The sequence below is a fragment of the Diprion similis genome, chromosome 12 (genome assembly GCF_021155765.1).
Source record: "Diprion similis isolate iyDipSimi1 chromosome 12, iyDipSimi1.1, whole genome shotgun sequence".
Lineage (NCBI taxonomy): Eukaryota > Metazoa > Arthropoda > Insecta > Hymenoptera > Diprionidae > Diprion > Diprion similis.
Window position 1 is genome coordinate 14,045,979 of NC_060116.1, and position 23,831 is coordinate 14,069,809.

General features: G+C 39.5%; 1 protein-coding gene across 2 annotated transcripts in view; it reads right to left on the minus strand.

Annotated features, from left to right (window-relative positions):
- LOC124413519 (DE-cadherin) overlaps window positions 1–23,831 on the minus strand; it is a 50,257-nt gene that overhangs the window by 8,989 nt on the left and 17,437 nt on the right. The gene's annotated exons all lie outside the window — the stretch shown is intronic.

The following is a 23,831-nucleotide window of genomic DNA, read 5'->3' on the forward strand; positions in this document are numbered from 1 at the left end:
CCGGTCGAGTGACGACGACAGTGCGGGTCGCTTATTGAGTTTACCTACATTAGAATCGGTCTCGTTGCGTCTACGTTACAAAGGACGATGAAGTTACGAAGTGTGGTAGCGGGAATATTGACGCACTCGATGACGAAAGGGTCGACGAAGAATCCGCATGCAGGGCATTCCTCGTCATCCGGAAATCGTGATCGTCGCGTCGCGTCGTCGCGAGGGATAAACGTTAGTTAGGTATGAATATCGTTAATCGAAGAGAAACGGGGAGTCTCACCCCCTCCTTCGCCTCCACCTTCACCTCCACCTGCACCCGGTAACTCAATTAAGCCAACTTGACTGCTCGCTAACCGTTGAATGACATTAATTCGCGATTTCCTTGGCATTCCGCCTACTAGCTGCGCGCTTTCGGTAATTCAACAGCACGACCAAAGGTACTTGTCATATTTATGACAAAGACGTATAAGGTATAATGCCGAGGAGAAGGAGGAACTAACCCTTGTTCATTGGTGGTGCACACACGGCTATACTTATCACAGACAATATAACTACGGCTTCGGGTCATTCCCCGAAAAGGGTCAATTCCGTCCATATAATGCCCTCGATTGTATGAATATGGCCGCATTGTGTGCTGCGGTTTCAATGTAAATCATTCACGCCAGCGCCGCCCGCTATTCGCCGATTATTTTGCACAGCGTCGTGTATTGTAAGGACATGTGTTTTCCAACTTGACGTTATCATAGCCAAAGAATGGAAACCTTACGCGAAGTTAAGCTCGAGCATAACGTCTGTACCTTGCGTAATTTCACCACCCAACAAACAAACAAACAATACCCTAAAAATCGGTATAATTAAATAATAGTATATACGAACGCTGGTATTGTACAATGTCATTAAACCGGTATTATTATTAACTATACCGTGCAAAGCCATAGAGACAAAAAGACGTAAGTAATACTAACTAATTGTACGAAGTAAAAGAGTTTCACCCGTTTTTCTTTCCATCTCTCTCTGTTTAAATTATCAAAATAATTTCCTTCAACACACAGCTAAAAAGGAACCCAACAATTTTCCGTTCATTTCTTAACCACGCTCCAAGGTTGATCGTGCCAATTTTTGAGATCATTTAGACAGAAATGTACCGAGGTATTATAATTGCGTCGGTTCGTTGCTTTCCGCGATATGGTTGTCGGTAGTGATTACGTAGGATCACAAGGGTGTAGTGTAGTGTCGGAAAGGCTATGTTAGCCGGCAGGTATAACGCTTAGGTATCACCCTGTGAACGTATACATAATACATAGATACGCCCGCTTCATTACCCGCCCTCCTCATCATTACGGCGTTACACTCGGTGCGAAATGTTGGTATAATAGCATTCGTTCGACGAACGACGAATCGATGAAGATACCATCTCCTCCGATTACAGTTAACGGTTTATTAGACACGATCGCTGGAAAATCGAGTCAAATCGAATTGTTATATACTTATATATATATATGTATATATTGTTACAGAGGGTGAAATCACCCGTTTAGCCCCCCTTTTTGTGATCCAGTAGTCCTCGGATCAGATTAGTTGAAAGATTTGTAAAAGAGCTTTCATGTATTGCGAAATGAACAAGTTATTCTGCGTCAATCAATGTTTCTGTAAAACCAGTCTTGTTTCGGAGTTTTAAGTATAAACAAGTATCATCACCGCAATAAAAGTATTTTCATTGCTCAATATATTGTTCTCCCAATTTATTATCACTTCTTTCTACTCAACGAACTCTTTTATTTTCCCGAGTTATATATGTATATGCAAAATTAAATACGACAACAATAGGAGAAGGGAGCGAATATATAGCTTTAAATTTCATTTCCTACAAATCGTTTCTTCACGCGTTTAGAACAATAAATAAATAATTATGTGTCATAGTTTTTCCAACAAGCTTCCTTACACCATCCTACCGCATCTTTATTGCACCTTTATAACTGCAGTATATATAATACACGAGACAAATATACCCTCCAAGGATTTCAAACAAGCTGCAAATGTCTTCCACGGCATCTGCAGTGTCATATAATGCAATCTGACTGTATTGACATTTATTCGACATCGAGCTGAAGAATCAGTGCACAAGTGCAACGTCACCCTGCTGCTGCTACACAGGACGGGAGTCTAAAAGCCAAGACAATTCTCGTGTGCATATCCGAGAAGAGTTATACGTGTGAAAATAATATACAACGTCAGACAGGTTGCAGATCTTGCATAATATATATGTATAATATTATACCTTATATTATATAATTTTACAAACCCACATGAGTTAAAAAAAATTTCGATAAATTTTTGCCTTTTCTTTTCTTTGTCGCTCGCCATTTCTGTCCAGTTTATGACATATATATATATATATATATATTATATGCACACATACGCAATTTAGATTGTAGGGTATAAAGTTTCTCAGAAACTATATACCTAATCGTATGTAGCAAGTACATACATACGAGGATCCAGCTGTATACGTATATGAGAATAGCATAGAGTAACGTGCATGCATTATACATGACGCAGAGGTATATAATAATTCGGTACAATATGTGTAATACATGTAGGTACGTAGGTATATATTGTACGTTGACAGGAACGAAAAGTAGCAGGAGCATCGACGAAAGGAAAACTTTTATCGTTCTTTGAGGGAATTTAACAGCTGAGTGGAGATTTTTGTCCCTGGAGGGTATAACAATCGCGTTACACAATGTGTATAATACATATTTAGAAATATTATAAATATATACGTATAATACACGTAAGTATAAGAGGGAATACACGCGGCGGTTGCGCAAGAACATAAGTACATAGCCGTGTATTTTATTTTATTTACTTTTATTGCGTACATACATCAAATTTTTTTTTTTTTTTTTTTGTCTCCTTTTTTTTCTTGCTACCTACTCAGACCACCGGGAGTTGCGGTATTTTTACGATGTTTCCTCGCGATAAATTTTTCATATATACCGTGGAGATGATGAAAGAAAAAATAAAAAAAATTAAAAAAAAAGTTCTCGGTTGCAAATATATATATATATATATATATATATATGATAAAAAGTCGGAAAGAAAAAGAAAAAGAAGAACATGACGAAGAAATTTATACAGAAATTGAACGAAAATCGAACGATCCGTGCCTGTGATCGTGTAAAAAAAAAAAAAAAAAAAAAAAAAAACAGCAAAAAAAAAAATTGTTGCGCTTGGCCGTGTTAAACGAAATCCTTGAGGGGGGGGGGCTTTCCCTGTTATGTTTCACTGAGTTAATACACGAACGTAATCAGTGAACCCCCGCTTAATTCGGATAAAACGTCGATCGACTTTTGTCACAATTCTGGGCATATTGATACGGCCCTGCCGAGTCTTGTCAAGCGGACTGATCACAATGCGCGTCGTCATAGCGAGGTAGATAGGTGGTATTAAAACTGGGGTGAAAACCTCGGTGTGCAGCAGCAACATCAGCAGCAATACTAGGTTTCGAGCCGCACACGTCGACGACGGTTTTAAACCTGCTGCGATAACGACGATAACACTCGCAGCGTTGACAAACCGAACGCGATAAAGCTTCCGATGAATTTAATAATATAACCGGATAATAATACAACACGCTCGTGCGAAAATATTACCTCCGCATAGCAAGTTTTAATACATCAAATACATTGTACGTAAATCCTGAATCTCTGCTGCGATAACGTTGATGCAATTTTTTTTTCTCTCTTTTGCTTCAATGATACAGTTTTCTTTTTGTATTATGAAAAAAAAAAACAGAAAATAAAAAAAAAAAACTTCTGTACAATCGTCGATACGAGTAAGAATAAATTTTTTCTCTTGGTTATATTGCAGAATTTATTTTCTTTAAAAAGTTTCGCGGTAAAAAAAAATATTCAAATCATTTCAACCGACAAATTATACCATATAGTATGAAAAAAAATATTTGCTGACAGATATAATTATAAATCTGAGGTAAAAAATTTTTCAAAAAAATTGCCTGTACACTGAAAATCACCCCCCCCCCCCCCCCCCCCTAATACAATTTATTTTTCGTCAGCTGTTATCCACTGTAACGATATTTTTCATCTTTTTTTTTTCAAAAGATTTTCAGGATAATAAATATACCGACAACAGTGGCTCGTCAATTGACAAAGAAACCTTTCCTACTTATATTCTTTCTAATCAGTGTGAGGACAGACGTGCATACGTACGTATACGTTAAACGGATATACATATGCCAACCGACCAACCTATCTATCTATCTATCTATCTATCTATCTATCTATCTATCTATCTATCTATCTATCTATCTATCTATCTATCTATCTACCTACCTACCTACCTACCTACCTACCTACCTCCGCTATACCCCAAAGGGTAGGTGGTAGGTATACACGGCACAAGAGATTCCTGGCCGGTTATTCGACGTCGACCAGACGGTGTACGTCATCGGCAAGGAATGCGCCGTCTAGCGTTAACGTATACCCAGCTTGTCGACGAGCTGAATGAGTTTACGCCGTTCCGCTGCTCTAACGCTAATTTTCTTCATCGCCACTGCGAAGAAGGCAGTTGTATGTATGTACGTACGTTGTTATTATAGGTATACATTATACACTGTGTTATAATATTCGTTAGCATTCGACACATGCAGACCTTATAGAATAATAAGCGAGTTACAATTACACGCTAGGTGAACAGTAATCGCTTGTTCAACGCTTTCCCCGTCCCCGGTTCTTTTCCTTGCCGATCTGCAGTTCGCAGCGAATTCTTTTCGATGCACTTTCAATTGGAAATTTACTACGACGTTACAGGTCAGCGGCCGGATATCGCAGTTGTGTATATAATTAAAACATAGGTAGGTAACCTGATGATTCGTTCGGAATTTTTTAATTCGTAAGTTATATGTTTCGACGAAATATTGACACGTAATTAGGTATTTGAATGAGAAATTCCATTAGGTTCGTGGGATAGAATATATGTCGTATTTTTTCTTTTTTTTCAATTCAATGTTCATTAAAGAAGGTATGTAGCAGTTTGAAATTGACGCGTGACGCGTGACGTCACGACAAGTGAACAAAACGTGTTCAAGTCCTTTAAATATAAATTCAACAAAACATGTATATAACATGATTGCATAATGGGACAGAAGCATAAGCAGAAGCGTAAGCATAAACAGCATTGAAAAGCTGACCAGAAAAAGAATTTCTTTGGAAAAGTAAGAAAAACTTGTTTCACATTCATCATGATCATCGTCATCCGCATGTACGAGTATAGAGGCAAATCTGATGGATCACACGACGCGTTGTTGAAGTACGTAGCGAAGTGAAAGAGATTCTTAAAACTTGATATCTGGCTAATGTCTGCATGTGCAGTGGCACCACTTGATCGTTGAAAGAGATAGCTTCAGGCCACTGGGCATACATTATCGTCATGTGTATACCTAATCAAGTACACGGAGGGCTTATCCAAATGGGTTGATTGTTGCGCTTCGCCTCCGTTATTAAAGAATATAAACGAAAATCCACTCAAATGATATGGGGAAAAGAAGGAAGAAAAGAAAGAAAAGAATAATAAAAATTAGACGAAACGATTTTGTAACAATCTGATAAAGTATAGGGTAAATTTACTTATGTGATTTAAGTTAATGGCGTTGTCAAAAATTGTCTAAAATTTGGTAAACCATGTTAAAAATCAAACATTTAAAATATGAATATTTTTTAAAAGTCAACTCCTTGAAAATCGTTCTAAAATAGCAAAATAATATCTCCTCGGTGTTTCGCTACGTTAGTTAACGTTACTCACTTCAACCTCGCATTTATTAGCCGAATATTTTTCTTCTCTGTAAGTTCTCTGTAATAACATCGTTTACGTATGATGAAAAAAAATAAAAAAGAAAAAATATTACAGTAGTCTTGTGGTCAGAAATAAAAAACAACCTTAGATAAGAGAACGTTTATAGAAAAGAGAACCGTTTTTTTTTTTTTTTTTTTTTTTGGTTTTTTTTTCTTCCTTTTTTGTTCTTCCTTCTTCACTTCCGTACAGTGTATACGAAGAAGTGGCAGGCTGAAAGTAGGTATCATGATACCGTGCACGAGGCGTATGCCGAGACGAGTCTGGATTTAGCTTACAGCTGATCGTTCGACGATCAGAACAGACGCGGTTAACGCGTACGTACATACATACATACATACATACATAAATACATACATACATAGAGGGATAAACACTGGCCACGTATAACACATAAAAGCTCCCCCAGATGTATAAAATCTGCGGTGTATTGTATAAGCCAGGATTATAATCCAAGGGAGTCCTCAAACGTAAGGGCGTAAAGAATGAATGAATAAGTGGAATCAATGAATGAGCGTCGAATGAATGAAAATTAGGTATAATTTTCGAACATTGAAATATGTAGTATAACAACGTCTACGTAATGCATATCGTCAAAATTTTTCTATACGTATAATTATATTAATTCTTGCTATAGTGTAAATGATAATATGTAAAAGATCTGAGCGAAGAATATAAATAAATAAACTAGAAAAAAAAAGATCCATAGGTGGCGAAACGTGAAGCAAGTTTGAAAGGGTGTCCACCAGTTGCAAACGTGAGAGTTGATTAATTACCTGAGCACGCGAACACACGGTGGATAAAAAGAAAAAAAAAAACGAAACGGAAACGAAATAATAAAAGAAAGAAAAGAATTCGACGAGTTTACAAAATACGAACGGAGAAGTGATTCGCTGATAAAAAGTAAAAAATGTAATTTCTCTAATCTCGATAAGAATATTAAAAAGAAAAAAAAACATTTCTTTAGCCATATTCGATAAAATTCGCGAAATTCTTTCTCCGTCGTGTGACGAAGGAGAATAAAAAAAATAAAGAAAAAAGAAAGAAAGAAAGAGAGAGAAAAGAAAAAAAAAAAACGTTAATGCCTACGGACAGAAAAATCACCGTATGTGACTGATAATCCAATTTTGCGAGCAAAAGAAAGGAAATTTTTCAGTGATTCAACAGCCCGCAGCAATTCGGATATCCCTCCTCTATCCCACCTATCTATTCGTCCATGTATCCATCTATCTATCTATCTACCGGTCTATTTTTACCCTGCGGGGCAGACGCAGGCTTAAATTCTATTTGCGGCACCACGCGGTGCACATACGCCTCTCTCTCTCTCTCTCCCTCTCTTTCTCTCTCTCCCTCTCTCTCTCTCTCCCTCTCCGTCTTGTGTTAAGGCGGAAAGCACTGCAAGCAGACAGCCAAGCAAGGGCGCCTGTTCGTCGTTGATAAGCCACGAACGAAGGGCGGAGGGCGCGAGACGCCGCCGCGACGCCGAGAGAAGAGGGAAGAGGAAGAAGAAGAAGAAGAAGAAGAGAGGACAGCATTCATGCGTAGCTGGGAAGTATTACTTACTTACACACAACGTGGAAGAAAGATATGTAGATATATATATATATATATATATATATATATATATATATATATATATATATATATATATGTGTGTATACGTATACACACGCGCATATGCGTATGTGCGTATAAACGAACGCGTGAAATTTACGGAAAGACCTCGCGAGGCTCGCGCTCGTCATGAACAATGCCATGCACAGCTGGCAGCCTGCTAAGGGGAAAAAGGAGGACGAGGATGAGGATGACGAGGAGGAGGAGGAGGAGAAGAGTTGAGGAGTTCAAAGCTCGGTGTGGAAAAGAGAGAATACGTGTAATACATGTACGTGGGTATATAGATGTCGACGAGTTTGTCAGGCATTCAAAAGCATTCAGGAGCATCGACTCATCTCCCACCGAATTCGCCGAGCCATCGTGTGCAATTATATAATAATAAGAGAACAATCAAATCTATCGCAAAAACTGACGGTCCGCCCTTTTTCTTCTTCTTCTTGTAGTCTCGACAATTATTTCGGCTATTAGCACTTCGGCTAATTTATTCATCTAGAGCACCGACTATTAGAGATAGAAACGATCGTCGATCAGCTGCTAATTCGTGTAACATTTTGTCATATCATACCATCTTAATAACCTGTACATATACAAATTATCAATAAAAATTTATACTTTTATTACTGCACTGATTGACAACTGCGAATCTTTTGTCGATAATTCATATTTTATTAATGAAAGATAAGTATATGTGGGTATGCGTAATACAGAAGGTGTAATCGTATCGTCAATCGATAGTACAAGAGAAGTACGTTTATGTAAAAAAAGGCAACAAAAAAAATGTCACCAACAACGCAACAAGTCGAATTAGAGGGTTATTATTTTTACGTTATTATTTTTCACTCTTTTTTTCTACACCGGTTATATTCTCTCTCTCTCTCTCTCTCTCTCTCTCTCTCTCTCGGTCTCTCTTTCTCTTTTTATTTTACCACACGTTTCAACAGTTTTGTGCTTTTGCTCGTTATACCACAGAAATGTATGGGTATGTTATATACATGGGGCATTCGAAGTGAAATCGGAGAGTCATTTGCCTCATGTCTCCAGATCCTTGCATAACATTTTTTTCGCACTGATTCCGCTTCAAAAGAAGCGTAATTTTTTAAAAGAATTTTCTCGCTATCCCTTCTGGTGGCGCGACGATCGAATCGTTTTTGTGTAAAAAAGGGATAACTGAAGACACCATTTTTAAACTTCTGTAATTTTTTCCACAGATTCTGGGCAAAAAATAAGTAATATCTATCATAATTAGAAAATGGGTTGCGGCTGCCATAGATTTTGTTCAAAATTGCAGAATTTAAAAAAATAGTGTTTTTTTTTGTTATCCTTTCTTTACAAAAAAAAAAAAGAAAAAAACGAGCGTCGCTCCACTTGAAAAAGTAGCGAGAAAATTCTTTTAAAAAAAAGTCAGACTTCTTTTGAAGTGGAACCAATGCGAAAAAAAAAAACTTGATGCAAAGATCTGACGACATGAGGCAAATGACTCCTCGATTTCACTTGGAATGCCCCATATATATATATACAGATAGGTGGACCACCACGGGTATAACGTGTAACGTAATTGGCGTTATCCTCACCCCTGCAGTGTCATTCCCACTGTTTGTGAACCAGGCGGCACCGAACACCGGTGCAAATTTGATGGTTTAAAATTTCCGTCTCCGCACACGGGGACAGGTACTCATCTTCAAATAAACAATACCGTCCAAAAAAAAACAAAAAACAAACAAAAAAAAACAAACAAAAAAAAACAGATGAACGAACAAAAACAACCGAAGCGAAATGGGACGCGAGTAATTGTTTGCGTATTGTTTGTGTTATTCGAGGCGATACGTCACACGTGTTGTATGTTGTTGCAAAAGTGTGAAAGCGGGTTGTAATTCCCGATGAAAATTCAAAAGTAATCGTTTATTATTACGCTAAGACTTTGCAGTGCAACAAAAGAAAGTAGAAAAAGTTTGCTTGCGGTAAATCGATTATACGTGTATACTGTATAAGTAATCAACTATACACGCGTATCAACAATAAATAAATGCGTGTCGAAGAGAGAATGCACGAGATTCCGTTCGATACTGACGTGATGAAAATTTGATATTTAACCTTGTCCGGAAGAACCTTATCCTTTGCGGGGAAATAATAAACGATCGATTAACGATTAATCTTGAAAGAGTTTGCCGGAAAGATTGAATTATCGTTTGATTGTACGAAATAGGATATTTCATTTAATGTCATTTAATTTCGTATTTCCGAAAATTTCCGAAACGCGTGCAGATTGCTCGAACTATAATATATATGTGTAACACGTTACATAGATCAAGCTAAAACTGACGTGGGGTTAGGTTATACTATATGTACATATGTAATTCGTTAAAACTCCGAGGAAATCGTTTCGTTGCATCGTCACTTCCGGTTATAACATATCAACGCATACAAGGGGTGTGCAGACAAATTGCACGGGGAATGAAAGGAAGAAACTTTGTCGCAGCCTGCGTCATGTCCGTCGCATATTAAAACACAACGATAAACAAGATGGAGTTAAAAAAAAAATAAAAAAAACAACCTCGTGTCGCAAGCTTTGAGAATGGCTAGACAAACGTGGGTAATTCGAATGGACGGCTTTTTTAACGAGAGTCAGGTAAAGCGACGACGACGACGACGAAAGGTGTGGGGGGTAGCGGTAGCGGTAACGTGTCGGTAAAAAGCCGGAAACGGAACAAGAGAGGTAAAAAGGAACAAACAATAAACGCAGAGCAAAGGGGTACAACGAAGCGAAGCAAAACGACGATGAGAAGTGAGGGTAGAAAAAGAAGAGCAGCAGTCGAAAACGGAAAACAGAAATGTATGTACATACAAGTCCGTATAACACGCGCTGTCACTCGACTATCTGACTGACTGTCAGAGTCAGTGAACGACTTCGGTCGATACAATATAATAGCCTCGAGCGAGCGAGTTTCCGTTGTTGTTCGATTTTTCTGTTTGTGAACCCAACCTGACACAATCATACACATATACCTCCTGTACATCCTTTAACCTATGCAATACGATAGAATATCGCTTAGAAATCTGTATACCTACGAGTTAAAAATTATTACAAAGTATATATTTCGCGGAATCAGAAGCTAAATTTTCACCATTTTCACCATTTTCACGGTTCTCATGGAATGAAAGCGACGCGTCGTTAATTCGCACATTTATTCTGTCGTTTTTCGCCCAAAGTCAAGATCCAGAGTGCAATAATGTTCTCGAAGTCAGAATTGAGTGAACCATGCACCGTTTCTTCGGATCGAAACGGCGCTCGACGAAATCGTTTCAAGCACTCTACGATCGACGGCATTAAAGGTAATGTGCAGGGGGTGGTAGGTAGGTATATACGTACGGATACTTGGAACTGCGAACAACCCCTCGAACTCTGCAAGAGCTGTAAGCAATTGAACACGTTGGTGCTCGAGGCGCGGGTGTATCGCGATATTATGGTGTAGGGAAACCGCGGGAATGTCGATTTGCTATTGTTGTTATCGAACACCATTGCTCTGCGGTACCTACGGGGTAATAATCGTACAATCGCAAATGTCATTCATAATTAATCTACCGCCAATCATCGAGTTTAGTCTTCAGGTATAGATATTACATTTTCAAGCTGTGATCGAGCCAATGGCGTTTTAATGTATAGTATTTCGATGAAAAAACAAGAGAACATAAGGGATGGAAAAAGCGAGTGAAATCAGGGTTCGATCGTACAAGGAAAACCTGAAAAACCGGATAAAGTTAGGAAATTTCTAACGTAAGGCTGGAACTTTGAGCCCGAACTTGTTCTTGTACTAACAAGTAACATAAAAAAAAAAGAGGTTGCACTCAAAAAAATTTCGTTGCACTTAGGGCATTCAGGGTTGTTTAACCCCCTCGTTTCAGCCGTGCTAGGTGCGCATAATATCATAAAGCAATCGCAAAACGAAACGAAACGGAACGGAACGGAACCGCATTGCGTGTGAGCATCGTGGGCGAAGGAATTCGTTTCCCGTGGGAGTTTTTCACCCCCGGTTCTGGCCCGTGGCGAGGGTGTCGAACGAAGCGAGGGGCCCGGAGCTAAATAAACGATCGGGAAAGCTATTTCGCTGTTTCTTGGGACGCCCCTCGACGCCCCCAGTTGTCACTAGAAAAGTAGTTAAGCTCTCCGCCCCTTCGACCCTGCGTGACAGCGTTTTTGGCCTCGAGTCTAATTTCTAATCTCTTCCGGCGCTTGTAGAGAGAGGGAAACAACGCGCGGAGCAACAGGAGCACACGATTTTCTATATTTAGTTCTAATGCTTGACATCGTTAGCGCTTGGAATAGAAAAAAACGTTTGAATCGAAAGTCACGAAAAGGGAAAAAACCATCATCCGGAAAGTCTATGGAACTGCAACGTTATTTCCGCCAATAAAACAACGTACGTCGATACCGAAGTGAAAATTTAAAGAAAATCCAAATAACACGAGCTCAAGTGCCTGCCAAGAATTTGAGAAAAAGTACAAAATAATGAAACCCCGGCTGATTTTGAATTCCAATTGTAATTAAATCAAAACCATCGGACTTTAACCTCACTTTGAACGTTCTAATTCTCGTAAAATAAGCACATGTTTTCTAATTTCCTCTGCAGAAAAAAATTCCATAATACGGATAAAAACAACGTTTCATTCGCGTTAACTATAATTATTCTTAAAAATAAAATTGCTGTACATTTTTTTCCGAGCGGTGTTTTCCTTCAATCCTAACTTCCGATTAACAATAAGACCTTACAACGTGACTCGTTTTTTATCCTCATCCTTATGCGGCAGTGCGGTTCTGCTTTTGGAACAACGGCACGACGGTACGACCGAACCTCATAACTTTTCACCCCCGCTAACTTTCAGTGGCCCACAGAGCGCATCAGCAACTCCATCGTACTCCCGCCATTGCACGCATAGGTATTTAATTGAACGTGGAACTTGTTAGCCTCGTTGTTTAAGGCAACCTATTGTACCTATAAACGGTTCAAAAGTGGTGCAAAAACTTCCAACTCGTGCGCAACATAACACATAAACTGCGGCTTTCTGCAGAAATAGGAAGTAAAAATTATTTATACACATGTTCTATTTATCATCATTCGGTTAAAACTCCGCGGGTTCCTCCTGCGTGATAACGCTGATAGTCCATGTCCATAAACTGCGTGAAAACCTTTTTTTTTTTTTTTTTCTTGATAAAGATACCGCAGGTTTTATTCTCGCTGAAAATTATTTTGCCCACTGATATTTTATACATATATACGTGTAGGTTTTTAGTGTTTATAACTTGTACCTGTGTCCTTAAAGGACGAACGATACGAGACGATGCCAGAGTTCGGTATTGAAATATGATTCAAATTAATGTATATACACGTAATACGCCCACGCACATACGTGTGTGTGTTTATACTATATACCTATAGGAGATACATACATAATATGTACGTACATTGTTACACACACGCGGCGTATACACAGAAAGAGAAAAACTTATTTGAAATAACAAATTTTTGTTCGAACCCCCGGCAATCCCCAACGTATTTCCCTCACGTTCATCGCAGGAAAATGAGATTTTTCGTTTTACCTCTTTGAGAGAGACATATACGAATTTTTTTTTTTTTTCGGCGTATTTCTGTTTTTTTTTCCCCCACTCTCTACAGCTTGTCGGTCAAAACCCTCCAGCGATTCGGCGGCACGCTACCTGATTACAAGGAAAGAGATGAAAACAAGCTACGGATACGAGGAGAATCGAATCGATACGCAAAAAATTTTTTCAACATGCTGAACCGTAAAGTCAACGATTCTCAATCGAGACTGTATATACCCAAAAATTATTTCTAAATAATTTGCAACTATTACATAAAACATACAAAGTCGTTTTAATAAATACATTAGTTTTTCATAATTAACAAAAAACATTTGTAAGGTGGTTTAAGACGCGCGAAGATCCGATAATTCGAGGTGTGGGTTAAAAATACGAACTCCTCGAGAGTGATTTTACTCGAACAGTAATCATCAGAAACTAAAAAATTAGAGACGTAGTCTTGTAATATTAATATTTATAATATTATATAACACGCGGCGTGTATTATACCTACGAATACGAGCATATACAGTAATAAAGCGAGAGATGAAGATTGTCAACGTTTCCCGCACCCGCGGAGTCATGATCGCTGGTTCAAAGGTCAGGGCACGCTACGGCGCCCAAGCACAATGACACTTGTTCTGCACCATCGTCGTGCTCGTTGAGAAGATTTTTCTCATCCCTCCTCGAGCTTCGTCTCCTTTTTCTTCTGCCTCACGCTCTCCGTCACTCCGTCACTCCGTCACTCCGTCAGTCCGTCACTCCGTATGTAGGCCATCCATCCACTGACGGAGCCCGTTCAATGTGCGAAGTAGAATTTCATACACGCGCGTTACAGAGTTGGTGTACAACTAAACAGAAGCAGCCGCAGTGCACCGTGAAGAAAACGTTAATATTTCCTGCCAATTCAACAAGTAGCGAATATTTTGCCACTCGGCGATTTTTTCCTATCGAGTCCAAAGTTGGACTTTGTTTAACGAGGCTAAAGTTAGCAAAGTTAACGTAACGAAAGACGATATATATGCAATTTTGGAATGACTTTCAAGGAATTGGCTTTTCGAAATATTGGTATATTTTTTTACCAAATTTCAGACAATACTGTACAATTGTACGGAGTAACCATGATTTTTTCCTGAACATTTATCGTTGCAGCGACGTTACCGACTTCAATCTCATTCTATTTTTAATACAAATATGTGAACATGAAATATTGAAAGTCGGTGAAAATGTTCCTCGTTTCCAGTGCAATTAAATTTTTCTGGTACACCGTGTTGTACGTAATGAAAACGTTATTGAATAGAAGCTTTCACTACGCAATCTTCACTATAACTAGAATATACTTATTTTCTCAACAATAGTCCACGCAATTGTTGCAGCGAGCCAAAAACGTTTTACACATTTCGATTCCTAGGCAGAGAACGACACTTGATACAACGATTCAAAATCGAGGTACTTTATACTTTGATTTCAGTGTACCTTAGTACATTGCACAACTATTATCGATATCATGAAAAAACGGAGTCACATTTTGTGTACCAACGCATGTTGATTATAGGATGATAGGATGGACATAAATAAATGAAAGTGAGGTGCTACCAGCCACTCGCAATCATCTAGAATTTACGATTATCACAGGACTATACGACATAACAAATGCGAGTAAAGAATAAAACTCGTTGGTGTTTTATGGGAATAATATAAAACGTGGTTACAACTTAGTTTCGTAAACCAAGGAGAGTTCGTGAGCATTAACAACGTCATTTACAACAATCTCATGTCCACGGAGTACATATATAGCTATACAAAGTAATGCCGAAAATTTTACAAAAGTATATTGAAATGACGATTTTTATATGCTCTGTAATTCGTATATAATGGCGGATGATTTCGGGCGTCATTAAAGCTTCGTAATGACTCTCGAAAGGTGAGAGCAGATGACAGGGTGGTGCCGATCAGTGTGCACAGGTCGACACACTCTGCTATCCTGTTCCTGCTGCTCCTTGACAAGGACGCGCCAAGAGTGGTTGGTCTGGTCAGCAGGAATAATTACAGGCCTTGGACGTTATTCTGCAGCACCGGCATTCCCGGGCTTTTCCCTGATATCCCGTATGCAAGGTCTGTGCGACTAGGAGCGTCTGGCTGCGGCTGCCCTTGTATTATCATCCGCTTTTCGTGTCCAGTTTCGCGAGGAACTTTCAAAGGACTACCGGGAGTACATATATTTAAACCCATTTTCCTAGCTGCACGCCCTCCGCATCATGATGACGATGCAGCCGACGCGTTTACGTCTCTTTCATTCGACGTAGAGAGCGAGCGAAAGAGAGAAAGAGAGATAGAGCACATTCGTGAAAGATGAGTCTTAAATGCAAGAAGAAATGAACAAAAAAACATAAAGTATAATTATCCCGTTTTTACCCCCTTTTTCTCTCTTTTGGACTTTCATACGTCAACTTATTACCTCTATATTCTTCGTCATAAATTCTTCATTCAGCTCAAGGATGTATGAATGAATAATAAACTTTATTTTTCTTATTTAATTTTTTCTATGGTAGCTCCAGCAAGTCACTAATTACTTAAGAAAATATTCTCGCCTGACTTGTTTACGGAATTGGAACATCTTCTATGTAGGCATGTAGGCATGTAGCCTATAACTCAACCCGTATATAGTAAAGTAGAATAAGATGCACGGTAATTTTCACGAAGTAGGTAAATACTTTGGCGTAGGGCAAGGAAAGCTGTTGCATGTATGTGTACGTACTGCATAAACCTACACACGCGTATTCTCGATAAGAAATGGTGTTTACGTTGGAAAAGACCCACGAGTAGAATAGAAATTAGTTCGTTTCCGGTTCACTCGAGTAAATTGAAAATAACACTTAGATTACCGTGTTTGTTTGTTTGTTTGTTTGTTTGTTTGAAGTTTACTCTGCGAAAAAAAAAAGATAACAATAAAAAGCAAACAATTTTTCGTACGTTTCTATCATGCACTTACCTATAAATATATAACATAGGAAAGAGATCCGATGAAGAGAGGAGGATTGAAAAAGTGAATTAGTGAGTTAGTAGTGATTGATAACTGCAGTAATGAGTGACCGACATAAGTTTCCACTTCGAGGAAGCCCGATAGTCGAAAGACAAGAGGAAGCCTTCCGTATCGGGCAGCCGTTCCCTCTATCAGTAATTGAAAGCCCAGTAGAATCATTACGTGTGACGTCATTAATCGCAGATTACTATATAGCGAGTAAATGAATAATATCTTGGGACTAAAAAATTTATCTTTAATTTATAATCATTTTGGAAAAAGTTTCTTTTAAAAAATATACCAACTTATATAATGTCTTCACTTCGATTCCCGTACACCTACTATACGTAAAATTAAATCTGTTCCCCGTAAAGTGCATGCATGGTATAAATGCCTGGACAACAAACACTGCATACACATGATTATGATGATAAATAAAATCCAAGCACGCGCAACTTCCGCTGTACATTCTGAGCTATCGCACATGAAAGAACGCCATCAGGAGCTCTAACGCCTCAGATAAGTATGGAAGTTATCAAGCCATGCACAGTAGCGAAGTATTGCTTATTTCCGTCATTCCGTCGATTAGATTCCGGAAAGAGCAGACGCTGGTGTTTCACCCTCGACTCTCCTCTTCCACCCATTGCAGGATATCACGAGGGACTATCCGATCGTGACTTGGCGCCTCGTCATCGCACGATATTACAACATTAGCGCTTATATAGAAATAGACATGGAATATAATTGTCAGAAATACAAGCCCCACTTTCGGTAATCAGTGAATAGATCATTAGGCACCCATCAAGAACGAACTATTGAAAAACCCTGATCGATTAGAGAAAACTTGTAGGTATAGGTTCTACAAACTCTAAAACTTCGAGCCGAATGATCGATGTTCGCTGTATTCGATTACCACCTAGTAAGAATCTGCACAAAAGTTATCCAAAGCTTGGATTCGAGGTTGAAAATTCGTTTTCTTTTCTCCTTTTATACCCCATTGTTGGCGCCAATGATACGCGGATAATACAAAAAGCAGCTCAACGAACTAACTCTACGATTTCGCCGAAGGCACTCGGTGTTCGGATAGGTTGTCGAAGAATTGTTTGGTTTCACACGACGTCGGAATGATAGAGCTCCCTTAACCTGGATCGCAAACGGATCACACGAAGGCCTGCAGAGAGACTTGAAGAGCGGTTAATCGAACTTATCGGATAAACTGCAGGTACAGTACAATATACTCGTATACCTATGTCAGTCAGCCATGTGCTGGATGAAGAAACGAATGAACACGAACCGCAGACGAGAGACTTCTGCACCGCAGCTGCAAGCGCGGAGCTTTTATCGCCTCTCTTTATTTCTTGCCCTCCGCAAACCTAATATACTGCAGGTTATATAGACCCAACCAAGCTTCGTTACGAAGCTGCAGCTCCCTCATCCTCCTCCACCACCTCTCCTCGTGCCAGAGAAACAACAAACGGACGGTGCAGATTGGCGCAAGTGTACTGTGTAAACGCCATTCCGCGTCCATCAACCGTTCATCGATACCGTATTTCTTTCTTCCGTCGTTTCCTACAGTCCTGATGAAGAAGGAGTTTGTATGTATTCCCACAAAAAAGTTATTCGAAGTACGGAACAGCGCTGATCAAGTTTCCATCATTTCAGTCAGTTGGTACACTAGGGTGTAAAAAGTGTACCGTTTTTGAGGACTTTGTTACAAAGTATGTACCACATACGTCAGTATAACAACACTCGGAAATATGGTTCAGTTTTTTTTTTTTTTTTTTTTATCGTTATCCAAACATTATCGCCGCTCTCCGCAAGCGAATCAAAGTGTTGCTTTTGTGTTAAAAAAAATCCGGAAAAAGCGCAACCGAAAACGCACGGTGCGTCATAGTACCAAGTTTATATGAGCCATCGATAACGCGCGCAAGCAGCATTAGGTACGGATGATCATTTCCTCAGGGTACCCAAGGCCCGTCGCAATATTGACACTTGCTCGTTTCCGCACGAGGGTGTGCAAGGAGATGGGGGAAGGAGGGAGAGGCGGGGGGCGAGTGGATAGCCGAAGTGCAGTTATAGGAGGAATGTAATGGAAGGGAGAGGGAGGAGGAGGAGGAGATGGAGGTGGAGGTGGAGGAGGGTACCGATATACAAAGATCGATAGGGCACCCTCCTTCGGTACACGGAAATTTCGCCCCCCGCCCCCCTGCCATTTTCAGCAGCTAGGCATCAGGCAAGGGAGCCACGCGAACGAAATGAGCGCGTGTACCAACAACCGATCCATCCATCCATCCATCCATCCATCCGACCGTCCATTCAGCTAGTCAACCAACCAACGAATCAACCCCGCGATGCAGCGCTGGAGTACCTATACATATGTATATATATATATAGTATCACGTGCGTGCGTGAGTGCGTGCGTGCAGCGTGTTGCATTGTTGGACCAGTATGACTCACGAAGCGGGAATCCACTTTGTTCTATTGCCGAAGTTGTAAGAAGGGAGCCGCGTTACTCGGTGCCCGGAATATGGGGTGATGTATAGGAACAAGGGGCAGGGAAGAGAGGGTGGCAAATAGGGATCTGGGGGAGCTGCAGCAGCAGCGACGGGGATGAGAGCTTACTGATGCGAAATTGCCGACGTGCAGCGGCAGCCTCTTCCTCGATTCTTCCCGATAATATTTCCGACTCCGGGACAAAAATCTGCGCTTCGAAACTGCGTGTTGTTGTTATTGTTATTATTATTATTATTATTATCATTATTAGGTGTTAGTATTATTATTATGATCACGACTATACCATAGAAGGATAGTTTGGAGTTACCTCCATCATTATAGGTACATACATTGTATACATGAGGCATTCCGCACTAAAACGACAAAAAAAAGTCACCGATGACGAGGTTCGTACGTAGATCGGTTTCGTATAGAATGCCTCATATGTACGTACGCGGTGTATAACCAGAGACACACAGCTTCTGCACTGCAGCATGCTTCAATTGATTGTGAGACAAGGATTTCAACATTACATATGCACCGTTGGGAATTCTTCCACGGTCTACGTACCGCCACGTCGCATCGTGCACACCCGATATTCCAATCGGTTCGTGGGAAATTTTTTACATTTTGTTTTTCCTTTAATTTTCATACCTCGAGGATGTGTTTTTTTCATAATATTTATAGTACGAATAACTCGTTTACACCGATGATTTTAAAATGGTGGAAAAACCTGATTCGCGTTTTATACATAACTGATGACTGGCTTGCATTGATGATATAATTATTGTGTTTCTCTTCTATTATATGTGACAGACGTGGGTAGGTAGGTAGGTACGTATGTGCATACATGAATAACGCGCGTGCCACATAATACTTCATCCTGAATTCCTGCTGGTGTAGCAAGAGAGCGAGAGACGAATGAGAGCCGTCGATCTGTTCAGCTTAATACAGTGAAACTCGCACAGGTTGCCACCATTTCCGGTTTCGCGGAACAACCGCGTTACACGGATTCGGTATAACAAGCGACAACGCCTCGGAGTGAATAAGACGAATTATCGACGATCGTTGATACACGAAGTGAAATATTACATGAGGAACGACGGAGTAATTTTTTCTTCGCAATTCAAGCATAAAAATAGACGTTTTACACGGTAAAAACCGTTTCTTGCGCACTAGTGAAAAAATATGGTATTTCGTTGATTTTAAAAAGGTGGCGGAAATCGTTTCATTTCGCATCTTTATTGTGTGAAAAATATCATGTGCATCTCGTTGGCAAAAGTTAGGAGTCTGATCATGTACGATTTCAGCAAACTTCAGACTCACTGAAGATCGTCACTTTAGCCCACTAGTTGCACAACATACAATTTCTCACGCAATACGTTTAATAACTTATACATACACGTTACACTGGAGTGTTTTCTTCCGAAAATCATTGAAAAAGAAATATATCCTGAATTTGAAATGATAAGAAAAAGTATACAAAACGTAACGAGAAAAAAAAAAAAATGAGGGTTAAAGCACCTCGGAAACAAGTTTAAACCGCCCGACGGTCGTTAGCGAAGTATCAAAAACATACCCCATGGGTCTAAAGTACGAAAGTACTTTATTACACTGTACAGACATGGATACATCATACGATGTAAAATCGCGATTCTACATATAACGAAGGGTCTAGGTGATGGTGGTGGTGGTGGTGGTGGTGGTGGTGGTGGTGGTGCACGTTAGGGAAGATCGAGAGGTTATATTGGGGGTGTCAGGGTTCTCGGTTAGGCATCAATTGTCTTCCGGGTTATTACCTTCGTGACAAGACACTATTTTATATGTATATATATTGTTCTCCCGGCGGTTTCCTTCCTTCGTTCCCAGGATTCGCGTGCCGCTTTATTTCTGAAGGAGGTTTGAACCATCTACCTGTGTATGTCATAATACACAGTCTGCAAGTAGGTACATACGTCATACCTACCATATACCTATAATAAATGGTATAAATAATACTCGTATATGATATATACTCTACAAACATTATATATATATATATATATATATATATATATATTTATATGTATATTAAACGACGTACACTCGACGTGGGAATACCAACAGCTACATATGCACGCCATAAGCAATCGGCTTATATTTCTATAAGAGTTTTTTCCGCACACCTTATGCAAAGGTTCTCCAAGATACAACTCGGGAATGTCTCTCGTTCTCTCTTCCATGGTGCCTCTCTCACATACGCATAGAGAAATGCTGCAGCAGCCCTGAGCGATATGTACATACAATGTACATACATATTATTGTATATATAGTAAAGCCTAGGGTACCCATGTACGTATATGAATATGACCTATAGAGAGGAGTCTCGATCGAAGTGAAAATTTATACCCTGTGTACATAGGTGTACAATATTGAACCGCTCTTCGGCATTTACCCTACTAACTCACGTGTGTCTGTCTACCCACCTACCCACCTACCCTATACCTACGGATAGGTGCAATGTGGGGGGGAGGGGGGGGGGGGGGGGGGGGGGGGTACTTGACACGCGGCAGGTCGGCGGTCCCGCATCAAAGCCCAAGAAGTTAGCAACTCGTGTGTGAATTCCCGTTTACTCCACACGCGCCGTTATTGTTATTATCTTTATCATTATGATTACGATTATTATTATTATTATTATTATACTGCCGAGTGAGGTTTAGAAATCTCTTCACTATATCTGAGGACCAATATGTGAAGCTTTTTTTATTCAGGAATTTGCCAATTGTAGTACAATGTAGATACCCATTGAAAAATATCGATCAAGGGATCCTTGTTCACGATCAAGAGATGAAATTAAATTTCTACGATACTGATCGTTAACGAAATTTAAAATTATAAGAAATCATTTAAATTTTTACACAATATGCCTGTCTCCGTGATTTCGATGTACAAAATAAATTTGTGTAAAGAAAAAAAAAAACAAAAAAAAAAAAACAAAAAAAAAAAAAAAAGAATAGAAAAACAGTAAAAGTTCAAGACTGCGGTATCCCCAATCGTAAAGAAATCTTAGACACACAATCCGAACACCTTGCTAAAGTTGCAGCTGCATCGGAGGGTTATACTGTACATAACAGCAATAAAAATATTCATAAGGTCGTTTGTGGTGCGCGTTATGTTTTTCAAACTGGTTCAATTGAATTTAGGTACCTACACTTACGTTCCTACTGCAGTTTGGACGGCTCTGTATAATGTGCTTAGTTGCGCTACATACACGTACATACGATCACGGTTAAATCAGTGAACGAATAAATGAATGAATGAATGGATGAGTAAGTGAATGTGTGTGTAAACGAGCAAGTGACTGACCGAAGGAGGGAAACGCGTGTAGAATATGTAGATGAAGGGTGGCTGAGATTGTACTGCGTCACATAATAACCCCGCGGGTGAGCCGAGTTAGTGCGGGGTGTTATGGGGATGTTTTACAATATTAAATCACACACCGGGTCTGCACGGACTCTGTTATATTACCGAGTGTACTGTACTGTTATACGTGCGCTTGTCCCGCGTCTATATCCACCATCACCACCACCACCACCACCACTACCACCCCGCGTAATTCAAATTCGTTTCATTTGCATGCCATGCCAATAAAGCACAAAGCTCCGACACCCCTGATCTCCTCGTTCCAAACTGGTCTGTAGGCGAATATTGCAAGTATTACGCGTATCGCACGTACGTATAGGTATAACGTATGCGTATACAAGGTCTATATAACGCGAGATATATCAACACCGAGAGCGAGTAAATCCAACCTAATTTCAATTTTTCCCCATAATTTTCTTCAATGCCCTCTTTCCTTTTATCCTCCCTGAAACACGTTCCGGGGTAGAATTTGCTGTGCGTGCAGGGCATCAAAACCCGAGCGTGACTTTATACGTATATACATACACATACACATATACATATAGTGTGTTACAAGTGTGTATACATACGACTTTCCCACGCGCTCGCAAAGTTTTGCCAAATTCTTTCGAACGTAGTAACGTTACGCGAATCGATCGCTTTCACGCCACTAGAGTTGGGTAGATAATATATCCACATTTAACACATTTCCTGCAACTATTGTACAAAATTTGATTTTAAATCAAAGTTTTTCTAGGTCAATTTATGAAAAGAAATTTTCGATGCACTTTCTTGCGACAAAAAAAAAAAAAAAAAAAATTAATAAGAAAAATAACAACAAAAATGATAATAAAAATAAATAATGTTGTCGAGAAAATTAAACTTTTCATTATATTTTAGGGTAAAAAAATTATTATTACACTTGTCAGCAGGTTTTTCCATCTACGTATAGTTTAACATCCTATTAACGCAGTTTCCACCTCCTTTTAACCTCCGATAAATTATGTCGAATACACGCCGATAAATTGCTCAAAATCCCTGTGCATAATTAATGGCGTTTCATTTTTCGAGGGGTGATTATTAACGGATATGATATTGATGAGCGAGCATTGCAGGTGAACGGTGAGGACACCTGTGTGCGCGCGGTGAGAAGAGGTTGGATGGGTTTATGTATAATAGGTACATGCAGCTAGTTTGAAGTGGTGATCTTCAACCCCCGGAACCTGAAACCCGAACAAAGGTTCAACGCGAGACACTTGCAATTAGTCACCCCTGCGTACAGCGCGAAGAATCTACACGTGTAAGGTTTTGCCGCGGGGTCGAAGTTCCGAATTTGAGAAGTTCCAAAAGCGCCTAATTCCGAATTATTTGACGACGAAACTTGTAGTAAAGAAACTAAACTTTTCAGAAACAACAAAGTTCCAAGATTCAGAAAATTTAAGCAACGGTAGAGCAAAGTTTTGATAGAGTAAAATTCCCAAAATCAAAATGTACTCGCGCAGTCTAGTTTACTGAACGAGTGGTTGTAAGAAATCAGAAAAACCGGAAACCGGAACTACCAGAATTCGAGTATAAAAATATCGAATATCCAAAACAAAAAAAGATCAAAAATTCAAAGAACTGAAAACCTTCGATCATCCAGAATTTCGGTGTTTGAGATTTTAAAATTTTCTCCATTTCGCACTTCGGAACTTTGATGTATCCTCAAAATTTGTCTTCTTTACTTCAAGTTTCACCATAAAAAAATTCAGAATTTCAGTCCCTTCCGAAAAAACGAGCTGCGATATAATTCCATAAATTTTCAGGTTCTTGACACGCGCAGCTACTCCGGAAGATATTGCCACGAAAAATTTTCCACTATCGAAA